Genomic DNA, 12,620 nt, shown 5'->3' on the forward strand with positions numbered 1-12,620 from the left:
AGTGTTCTATATCTTGTTTGAGGTGATGTGTTCATGGGTAGATGCATTTATAAAAAATCATTCAGCTGCATTTCTAATATGTGCATTTTACTGTATGCAAATTATTCCCAATTTAAAAAAGTTCTGGAGGAGTAAATAAAAAGAATTATGTGCGTAAAGGTGTATTCTAAATGAGCCTTTCTTCCTGATGCTTAGAGTGACTGAAGCTCTAGATACATGTGCTTTCTGCCCTCTCATACTCAAGTCCCCTTGTAAGGAATTCACTATGGAATGCCCCATTATCAAGTTCCACAGCAGAAATTGAGACATTGCATCCTGCGATTTCCAAAGCCTCAGCTAGCAGAGCCATAGCTCACTACTAATGCCTCTGCATTTGTTTTATTGAATGCAGCTCATCACAAAGAGTTTGACAAACTCAACATGTCATACACAACTGGAGCTTTTCTTATTCCAACAGCAGCCAACTCAATGATTAGTCATCTCAGAGATCAAAAATCTGTTTCTCATTCTAGGCTTGTAAAGCTGAGCCCAGACCTCAGCACACATCTTAAAGCCTGTTGTCAATCTATGTTTTTTTTTCTTTCCTCATCTGTAAACCTAACAATAAATAAATAATAATGCTCGAACATCCATTTTGCATTTGTTTTATTTATTACTGTATGTTTAGGGATATCTTTTGGTTTCCAAGTGACCTGGTTATGTTCAAACATATATTGACATCAAGTAGGTTGCCATGGGAACTGAAGGCAACTGCACATTGAGATTTACAGGCAGGTAATTTAAGAAACCCTAGAGCAAAAGATGAGGGCTTGATAGTGTCCTAGTCGCCCCAGGGCATATCAAAATTAAATAAAGCACTAAGACTTGAAGTGAGGGTTGGTTATTATACGGTGAACAGTAACTGAAAGAATAAAGCATTTTTCTCTAGAGATGTGGTTGTCAGAGTCTGCATTATAATATTTGTTTGATGTAAAATATCAGATTTGGATTCTCTGTGTTTACCCACTAGATCAGAAAACTTAATAGTTATATAAATATGCCTTATAAACGTTACTTACTCCCCTACCAAATGGATTAATTGTAACTATTGGCTTAGAATTAAAAAAGCTTTTACAAGTAACTCACAAATTAGGGTCCAGTGACCTCCTTGATTCCAGGGAAGGGCCCAAGAATCTGTATCATTAACAGCCCCAGCGTGGAAACTACTGATCTTCTCACTCATCCTAACCAACACAAACACATCCTTGCCAAATCATGAAAAGTGGTTTTCTGACCTCTTTTAAACAGGAACAATAGTTGCAAAATATGACTTCTATAAGATAGAAATCGTAGGAGGTTCCATCTTCATTTGGTATCCTTACTGCAGATCAGCAAAGCTGAGAGGAAGATGAAACTTATCTATTTTACCTTTCCACATACTTACTAGCATGGGCATTTCATGTTTGCATAAAACATCCCCATTATCAAAATCAAAATTGCTTATAATGGTATAGCTCCTTATGCTTTATTAAATGTTTCCTGATTCATAAAATACTTCCTGACATAAAAAATCTTGCCCAAATTTAGACAAACTACTGTTAAATTTCAAAACATGCCATTCAAATATTTGATTCTTTAAAAAAATTTAATACTTTCTATAAGCAAGCTCATAATTACATAGTATCCTAGAAAGAATACAAGGTTTAGACTCAGAAGAACTCACCTCGCATCCTAAGTTTGCTGTATACCAATTGTGCAATATTGGACAATACATTGAATTTCTCTAAATCTGAATTTCTTTCTTTGAAAGGTGGTGGTGATAATCACACCCAGCTCATGAGGTTGGTGACTGTATTTTAAACAATAAAGTATGTGAAAACATTTTTAAATCATAAAATAATAGGCAATTATAATGTTTAATATTTTGAAGCTGAAAATTATCTGTTGTTTCCATTATTTCTTCATGAACAATGAACACTAATCCTAGAAAACATAAAATGGTAATACCAATTATAGAAATAAAGACTGAAATTTGGTGATAAAGAAAGGTCACACAGTTAACATAGCTCAAATAATAATAAGGACTACCATTTACTGTGTGCCAATCAAATGCCAAGAAATCTGCATTACACTATTTGATCCTACCAAGAAATCTATGAGATAGATATTAGCTCCAGTTTAGAGATATTAAAGCTAGATGTTGTGAGCATATTGTTTTTATCCACCAGCATCATCTCAACCATGCTTCCCCATTCCATGGTATCCAAGGGAATTTTCTATCACAGCTTCCTCACTCTCCCAGCCATAGGAGTGGACATATGCAAAGTTTAGCCATTAAGACACCTTTTTATGTATTTCTATACAAACTTTGGGAGGAAAGCTTCCATTATGAGTTGCTCAGAGAAGAGGATTTGCATTTAAAGCTGCTGGTGGTCATCTTGCCTAGTGTATGCCACATACCTCTATGCAGAATAAAGTCAAACAGAGATCACCAGCAAAGACAAAGCCCCAGTAACATCATTTGAACCTGATCTAACCAAACCTAAGCTTGGATGTACCATTCCACCAAACTCAAGTTGTAAGAGCAATGAATTCCCTTTTCATTAAGCCTATTTGAATTGCTGTGAAAAGTTCCTGGAAGGAAATAGAATTAGCCCAGATATTCAGAGAAAAACTTAAATGAGGTTAATATTTACAGACATATAGTTTCCCAGATGCTATGAACAGAGGGAAGTTCTAACCATTCCTCTGGCTAAAGGGACACAGAGAGGAAATAGTGTTACTGTAGCTCAGTGAGACTGCAACAGAGGAAAGCTGGACTCACAGGAATGTGCTCCTGGGGGATGCTGGATAGGCAGACATGAACACTGAAGCAGGGAAGGAGCAGGGACGGAAGACCCTATACATTATCTCCTATCACTCCCTCATCTCCTGCAGGTGCAAAATTCCACCAACATCAAACTGGCAAAGGGGCCCGGCTGGGTAGTCTGCAGGGTCAGCATCACAGGACAGAGAAGGTCAGGGACTTCCTGCGGAGCAGGAGCAGGCAGAGAAAACAACAGCACTATTAGGTTTCTTTGATATCAAAGCAGCCCAACTATTTCCTTGGAAACATGCCTAAGATGGAATAGCTAGTAAGTGCTGAGGCAGGATTTAATCCAAGTCTGTTTCATACTGAAATCAATGTTCTTGCCACTGTTTCAAGTATTTGATGCTCTGATCTGTCTCAAAATTTGATTGGTTTTCACTCTGCAAGATCTCAGTGACAGAGTGCTCATGTGTAAGTTCTGTAAAATTTATGGAGTTGTCGATCTCTCCTATCCTTTACTGGCCTTTGTGATGTCTGACCATTCTGACTTCATCTTTGAGATGACAACGTGCCACTAATGTCATCGTGAGTCAGTTTGCTGACTCACAATGATGTTAAACAACACCAATTAGTTACTCTTCTCTTCAGCACATCAAGAAAGCAACACTTGTATCATTCAATTCCACATCCATTTGAGAGCAAAATGAAGAACGACTAAGTCCCCAAGTAGTCTGGCATCATGGCATCATTTGTGAACATAAAAGGAATATATATGAACCATGGGCAGAAGAAACCTTTAAAGAGCACACAGAACATCTGAACAAAGTGGGAAATGTAATTATGGAAGGTTCAAACTAAAAACTGTATCTGTGGGAGATATGTTTGAGTTTCAGATTGTTAATATAGAGCTTTAAAATAAGGGATGCCTAATTTTGAACAGAGACATTACAACATAGACTTACAGGCAGTACTAAGCTCTACATCTTCAGAGAAATTAAATATGGTCACATTCATTCATTCATTTAATTCATACAACAAATATCCATTGAGTATCCATTATGTGTGAGACACTATTCCAAGTAAATTTAGCCCTCATGGAGTTCACATTCCAGTGGGAAAATCAGAACATAAATTAGATAGTATGTTAGATGCTGATACATGCTAACAAAAAAATAAAAGCAGGGCAAGAGTTGAGGAAACCATTGCAATGTTAGAAACAGTGACAAAGAAAGGATGCACAAAGATGGTGACATTTGAGCAAAATGTAGATGAGAGAATGAATCATAAGAATGTCATCATGAAGAAAACATTTCAAGTAGAGGAACAGCAAGTGCAAACAGTCAGCAGTAGGCAAAGACCCCTTCAGGCAAAATGTGGAAATGTCTCATGACCAAAAATACATTCCCAAAATAGTAACTAACCTCAAAGAAACACTCACACACATATTCTATATAATTTATTTTTGGACTAAGCAATATTAATACAACATACACACACAAATTGTCCTACACACAAATACTCATCTTGCAAAATGTATTTGAGTTTCATCCAGTATATAATGAAGAGCTCTATACATATCCAATGGTAAAATTCTGAGTAAAGTGATGACAAATAATAATATAAGACATGTGCTAATGGCCTCATTATTATGGCATCATTATTATGGCACTCTGCAATTCAAAGCAGTACCAAGATACATCTTCTGAGGCTTTGTAAGTCTTTATTCAAACCTTATACTACAGACATTCCTGTGGGAATTACATTTCCAGAAACATATACGAGATATACAGAGTAACAATGGTACAGAACACCAAAAATAATGCTGGGTAATATGTATTTAAACAATGTTTAAAGTACAGTCAAGCTGGCATAGGAGAAAAACAATTTGAGTCCAGAAATAAGGAAACAATTCTACAGGGATAAGCTGGCCCTGGAAACAGCATTTTCCCTAACAATCTCTGATAATCCTTGCATGCCTAGAGCCTGAATTTAACAGTAACATGAGGATAGCAGACAGGAGTAATAGCTTAAGGGCAGATGTGAGACCCCACATAAAGTTAAGATTGCTGCGCTTGAACTGGGGAGGTGGAGGTTGCAATGAGCCGAGATCGCACCACTGCACTCCAGCCTGGGAGACAGAGGGAGACTCTGTCTCAAAAAAAAAAAAAAGATTGCTGCGGGATTGTGGGATGACATGTCAGGGAGTGAACCAAAAATAACCCACTCCACAGAGATTTCTCTGGGTTAGTCTTGATTATAGATCTAAGGACAAAGAAAGAAAAATAAAAATGATCCTGCTTCTAAGTAATCTAGATTATTCACTAGATTACTCTTACTATCACGAGAACAGCATGGAGGTAACCAAGCGCCCCCATGATTCAATTACCTCCTACCAGGTCTCTCCCGCAACACGTGGGGATTATGGGAACTACAGTTCAAGCTGAGATTTTGGTGGGAACACAGCCAAACCATATCACACATCTATGAAGATTATAGTTAGTGGACAGATACAAAATATAAATTAAGCATATTTAATACTTTGACAGAAATAAACGTTGGGATTGAACGTTTAAGGAAGTGACTGTTAAAACTGAATTTGAAAAAGAACCAACTAGAGAAATTTAAAAATAAAAACACAATAATGAAAATTAAAATGAACAAATCAATTGAACAGTAGTTTAAAAGCTAGAGGTAGAATTTCTGAATTGGAAAGTTTCTGAAGAAATTGCTCAGAATGTATATAGTAACCATCACTCTCTCTGACTAACCCAGAGCTACTTCCAGTCCTGCAAGCTCCATTCACGGTAAGTGCCCTATACAGGTGCACCAGTTCCTTTTTACCTTTAATACCATAGTTTTATGTACCTTCTCTACATTTAGATAAGCAAATACTTGCCATTGTGTAACAGTCGCCTACTGTATTGAGTACAGTAACATGCTGTACGCTTTGGAGCCCAGGAGCAATAAAATAGCCTATGTGTGTAGTAGGCTATACCACCTAGGTTTGTGTAAGCAAACTCTGTGATGTTTGCACAAAGAGAAAATTGACAAGCAATGCATTTCTCAGAAAGTTTCCTGGTAGTTAAGTTTCCTGGTAGTTTATACATGACTGTATAAAGATTGTCAGGTGAATATTTTAAACACAATCTATCTATATGCTAATTACAAGAGACACATTTAAAATCTAAAAATACAAAATTTGAAAGTAAAACGATAGTTTAAAATGGAAAATAACGTTGGTTTAGCTACACTGCTATCAAAAAATGGACTCTAAGTCAAAAAGATTAAGAGGCTCAATTCATGGGTAATACATAATAGTCTAAATTTGTATGCCCTTAGCAAATTAATTTTTAAATCTATAAAGCAAAAATAACAACAATAAGAAAGGCATAAATCCACCACAATAGTGAAAATTTTCTCCCAGTCCTGTCAGTTTTAATAAACTATGCAAAATAATCAGTAACAATAGATTTAAAAACTTGATAAAATAGTTCTCATCGACATATATAAAATAACGATAGATTGGGTAATAGATAGTATGTTTATACAACAAAATAATAACACACACCCAAGAAAAGTAAATTAATTATACCTAGATGTATCAAAAGGGTACATCTGAAGAAGGAAAAAGCACAATACAGTCATCCCTCAGTATCTATGGAGATTAGTTCCAGGACCCCCGGTACACCAAAATCCATGGATCCTCAAGTCTCATATAAAGTGGCATAATATTTACATATAATCTATGCACATCTTCCTGGATAGTTTACATCTTCTCTAGATTAATTATAATACCAACACAAGGCCCACACATCACTTCATTTGCATGGATTCAATGTAGTACTTAGTGCATGGCAAATTCAGATTTTGCTTCTTGGAACTTTGTGAAATATTTTTTTCTGAATACTTTTTACGTACAGTTGGTTGAATCCGCAGAGGTAGAACCCACGAATATGGAGGGCTGACTACAGAGTTTTTGAAAACCAAATCTCAGAAGAATAGACATAATGTGAAACCGTGTATATAAAATTCAAAAATGGGCACACTAAACAACATATTTAGAGACAGAATACATGTGGTAAAATAAAAGAGAAAATGAACAGTATGTTTAGCACAAAATCCAGGAGAGTGGCTCATTCTGGGTGCGAGGAACAGGCACATTCATAAAAGAGCTTGCAGAGCTTCAAAGGATCTGGTACAGTTTTGGTTTTTAAAATAGATAATTGATGCCTAAATGTTCACTCTTTTTTATTATAATTTTTGTTGCTATTTAAACTGTGGTTGTACATGTTATAGATGCTTTTATGTCTGATATACCTCACATTGAGACATTGAGAAACACATGTACAAACACACACAGAGTCTAATGGAAAAGCTGTACTGAGCAGAGTAAGTGACTTTCTGGAGCCTACCTACTGAGCCACAGTCAAGTCTCACATCGAAATCACAAATTTTCTGCTTGAGCACAAACCAGCCTCATCCTACAGAGGACAACTCTTATCACATGAGACCTACCTAAAATGGAGTCTTTTCTGCAACAGTTTTGATGATAAAAGTGTCATGATCAAGAATCTAATAATTTTTTAATTATTATTTTTAATTATTATGGATACATAAGTTGTACATAATTATGGGGATACATGTGATAATTTGATAGAAGCATGCCATGTATAATGATCAAGTCAAGATAGCTGGGATATCCATCACCTCAAGCATCTATCATTTCTTTGTGTTAGGAACATTTCAATTCCTAACACAGAGTCTTACTTACAGTTGGTTGAATCCCTCAGTAACCGAATAATATACATTTAATATTCAAATATTGTATATATTTGAATAACTCAGTTATTTTGAAATATACAATAAATTATTATTAACTGAATGACACAAATATTTCTCAGATTTGGATGGAACAAATGTGATGACTTTTACAAGCAATACTGACAACAGGCCTGACTTTGCCCTTGTGCTACAACGTGTAGCCAGACAGAAAAAAAACAGAAATAGAAACTCCATTGGAAAACCAGATTATGAAAATGCAGGCAACTTCAAGAGGTCTAGAAAAGACTTCACACACAGAAAAAAACATAAGTTGGGAGACATTTGAAGAGCATTAGAACTAAGACTTATCTTAGTGACTGAAGGCAGAATCCATTAACAAGCTTTAAGCACAAACAGTAACTTGCAGGGTGTGGGGGAGGAGACAATCATTATTATGTGTAAGGATGTTTCAGTTTTAAAAACATTTTGATCTTCAAATCTTTACAAAGTTGATATATATTTAGCCTTATTTTACAGAAAGCAAAACTTACATTAAAATATATTAGAAATCCTTTTATAAAAACTATTCAATAAAATGTCTATCCTTCAATATTTATCAGTACAAACATGGGTAAGAGTCAGAGTCACTGAACTGCAATGGGCTGAATTTCAAGCATTAAACATTTAATACCTTATTTTTATTCATACATATTTTGCCCTAATTTCTAAATATAGTTGAGAAATTTACTTTAATTATCTCTGTCCTCCTGTTATTCTCAGCCCCATGCTACTCCATGGTGTGAAATTTATAATGAGAAGGAAAGCTAATAAAACATGTGGACTCAGAGGCTGAAATCAAATTCAAGATGTTAAACTAGTTTTTAAAAAAAACACAAAGTTTTAGAGGATTTGGGTTGGCTTTAATTTTAGGACGTTTTAAAATAAATTTCTCCTCTTACTAGAATCAAAACATAGAACCATATCAAGGTAACAGAGTCAAAGCTGAACCAACAAGTGTTGCAGCTCTGTGAAGGCCAATAAATAAGAAATCTCATTGCCCTTACATGGTACACCATGGCCGATTGGAATTAGAATGGCCTGGAAGGATATGCTGTATTATACACATTTTTTCTGTTTTTGAGACAGGGTCTTACTCCATCAATGAGGCTGAAGTGCACTGGTGCAGTCACGGCTCACTGCAACCCCAAACTCCTGGGCTCAGGTGATCCTCCCACCTCAGCCTCCCGGGTAGCTGGGACTATAGGTACATGCCACCATGCCCAGCTAATTTTTTGTATTTTTGGTAGAGATGGGGTCTCGTCATGTTACCCAGGCTGGTTTTGAACTCCTAGGCTCAAACTATCCACCCACCTCAGCCTCCCAAAGTGCTGGGATTACAGGCGTAAGCCACTACACCCAGCCTATTATGCAAATTCTAAATGAAATTTTTTAGGCTACTTTATCTGAAAAGCATCTTCATGCCAAGTTTATAGTTTCTCATTGGGCATAATTTTTTTAGTTTCTGTTTATATGCAGATCTTACAAATTCATGAAATTAATGGGCTAGATTCCACCCTGAGGCATATGATAAAACACTCTCTTACCTAGAGGAGAGTGGGTTAACATGAATTTATTCTGTCACAGTAAGTAATTCCAAATATGCACATGGGCAGGGTCTTTTTTTAATATTATATTTTCTCAAGTATATTTCCCTATTTGACATTCAAATTCCCCCACGCCCCACCCACTTTCAGCCAGCTAGGCTACCTCTGTAGGATTGCCTCAGAAGAGAAGCATGTGAAGGCAAATAGGAAAATGGGAAGAACTTGAGACTTAGGCCAACAAAGTGAAGATTACAGAGAGTGAGACTTACCTTTGAGTCTACAAAATGTGCACCCAGGGAAGAGTTTGGAAGAAAGTAATGGAAAGGGAGGCAATGGAAACAAAGATATTGGAGAGGTTGGGGGATGGAGAAATTTCTAAAGTAAAGGGCTACATGGAAGGACATATTCAAACAACTAGAAGTTGTGCAAAAAAAGGTTGATCTATGCTTGCAGCCTCTACTTAGGTGAGTGTGAACATAAATAGCTGACATGATCGGTCTTCAGTTGGGACTTCCTTCTGACAACAGCCAGTGCTTCTTCAGGAGACCACCAGCAGGAGTAATACCCTCTGTGACCTGAGTCTTCAAACAGTTCCTATTGAACTTACTCTATACAGACAAATGCTTTACTGCATGCCAGAACAAGAGGAAGTGAACGAGAAAGAAGGCGGGTGGTACGAGACACACAGTATCTGGTGAAGGAGCAGGTAAGGAAAGTGCCATTAGATACTTAGCTGGTAGTGGCAGGATCTAGAAAAAGTAAGTTCCATCCTCCCTCAACAAAAACTCCTACGACCACTACATCTCCTTTCCAGCCAAGCTGTGCCAAGCAAAATAAAATGTTATGGCAACACTTATCATGCTTATGAGAAAAAGATATTCTCATACGTCACCTCATTCATCTTTACAAAGTCTGCGAGATAGGCAGGTCAAGTTCTATTGTTATCCCCAATTTACAGATGAGTAAAACTCGGGCTCTGTGATTATGTAATTTACCCAAGAGCACCAAGGCAGAAGGAGGTAGCTGAATCAGGATGCATCTGGTACCAGTGCTTTCGTTCTCCGTGGTTCTATCATTTGTTCACTACTGCTTTGGCCCTACACAAAGGTAAAATAGACAGTCACCTATGGCTTAAGAGGCACTGACAGGCTCACCCTCCCAAAATGTTTCTCCCCAGACCTTCATCATTTCCAGAATACCTGCCTTAGAGACATTCCTCTAAATTCAGGCAAGGTCTTCGGTTGTTCCTTGGCAAAATGATACCACCCACCAACCCATTCATTCAACACAGCCTCCATGAACTGAGACTTCCATGGGACAGCACTACAGCTAGAGAAGTTTAAATGAGAGAACGGGCAATGTGCCTACTAGGAAGTAGAGGCTCAACAAATATAATTTTTTTCTTAATTGAAAACAAATCCAGAAACCCCCCATAACATGTTTTTGACCCCATAATATAATTTATTTGCTTTCCAAAGAATACACAAATAAGCAAATAAAATAGCTATGAAGAATGTAATTTTTGTAAATCTAACAGTAAAATCAAATTTCAGAAAAACTTTGTAAATCTCAAGAAATCTGAGTCACTCTGAAAATAACGAGCATCTGAAACCAATATCATAAAGGAAAACAGTTTGGTAACTTCAACTCTCCTATCAGTGGTAAAATACTAAAAATTACTTTCACTGAAATCACTAAAGTTATCAGGTCCCCTAGCTTTGTGGCATATAAGCATAAAGAATAATACACCCTGGGAATATGTAAAAACCTAGATTAATATTGAATGAACAGCAAATGATAAACAGGACTTTCTGCCCTAAACACAAACAGTAAGCTGAGAAGGAGACATGAATCAAACCAATGAATGCACGCATGGCTTACTGTAGTACCAACAGGGCTTTTAAAATGTCAAAAGAAAAGTATACTTTAATAAAAATACATAAAAACTGTGCTGAAAAATTAATGTAGCACACTGTGCAAATAATCCCTTACATAAACAGAAAATTGAGATTAACTTCATGCGTCAGTAAACTTCAGGTGACAAATCACTGTGACAATTTCTCTCCCTCCTTCAAATATCATTAGAGGTCTTTGGGGGATAGTCGATACATAATGGGGGTCAAAAATTTTAACTTGCACAACTTGGATATGCAGAGAAAATGTTATTTTGTTTGTTTAGAGTTTTTCTCATGAGTCCTCCTTCTCTGGTTAAAGGGAACATTCTTAATGGATATCTAACCCAGTTTAAGACTAGTATGACTTAGTAATTTAAATAGTCCTTTCAGGCAATATTCAGTCCTTCTTGTTGGAGAGAGAATCTCAGTCTCTCAGATTTCGTCTGCCTCCCCCTACTTATCTCTGAAAGAAGGCAATTGAGTGTATGAGTGGGGAGAAGATTGTGAATGAATAGATACAGTAACCTTGAGCATGGTGTTCTAATCTCCTAGATGATGTTGTCTTGTTCATCTGGCTGCTACATTTGTGGCTGAAGTCTGCAGCTGGTCTCTTTCTCTCTCCCAACTTGATCACAGCCCAGTGTCCTCCCTGAACAATTTGGCCTCACTTTGGTGCCTGCTGGCTCCAAAACCCTGAAATCCCTGCTAGCCTCTGCTATTTAGACCTCAGCAGACACCAAAGCAGCCTCCAAGACTCTGCACCCAAACTCCTTGGGACCTAAGAGTGGCTCAGGAATGCTAACCCTAGGGTCCTCTGGCTCCCTAAAAGCTCTGCACTGTGAAGAGAATGAGAGTATGTCTGGTACAGGAAAAGTTAGGGAGGTTCTCTCTTAGCAGAACCCCAAAAGGGGGTCAGGGACTGGAGCCTCCTCCTTTTGCCTCCCTCACAATGCACATCCTGAGTCTAGTCTCCCCAGTCCAGAGAGAGGAAATGCAGGCACACATCCCATCAATGTGCTTCTTCTCTCTCTCTCTCTGGCCCCTTCCCGTCATCATTTCTAATGGCTAGAAAAGAAGTGGGCTTTGTTTTTACTTCTATATGCTGTCTCTCTCAGACACATGGGTTTGCTGTCATGGATGGAAGGGTAATTTCTCTGCTGTGGGATCCTCTGGGTTTAATATCTGGTACGTTAGAGGAGGGAGTGGAAATGATTTGGAAAGTCATCTCTCAAGATCATAGTCTGGTTTATAATGCTTTTATTTTGCTTTAATCTTGTTTTTTTATGTCAGACGTTATATATCTCTGCTTCTTTCCTTCGTCATTCTTTATAATAAATTCTCCTCCTCCTTCAGGCAGATGGCTGTCTCAGGTTAACTGGGGCAAACGTCATGGAGCCTAAAAGGTAAAAAGGCACAATAGTAATTTCAAAAATTGTACCGCTCATCCCCTTGTTCATATATATGCCAGGCTCTTCCCAAAGTAATCATTACATATTAACTTGGTATAGAGGATGGTATGTTTTGCTCTGTGTCCCCACCCAGATCTTACCTTGAGTTGTAATAATCCCCACA

This window comes from Symphalangus syndactylus, chromosome 7, assembly GCF_028878055.3.
Source record: "Symphalangus syndactylus isolate Jambi chromosome 7, NHGRI_mSymSyn1-v2.1_pri, whole genome shotgun sequence".
Taxonomy (NCBI): domain Eukaryota; kingdom Metazoa; phylum Chordata; class Mammalia; order Primates; family Hylobatidae; genus Symphalangus; species Symphalangus syndactylus.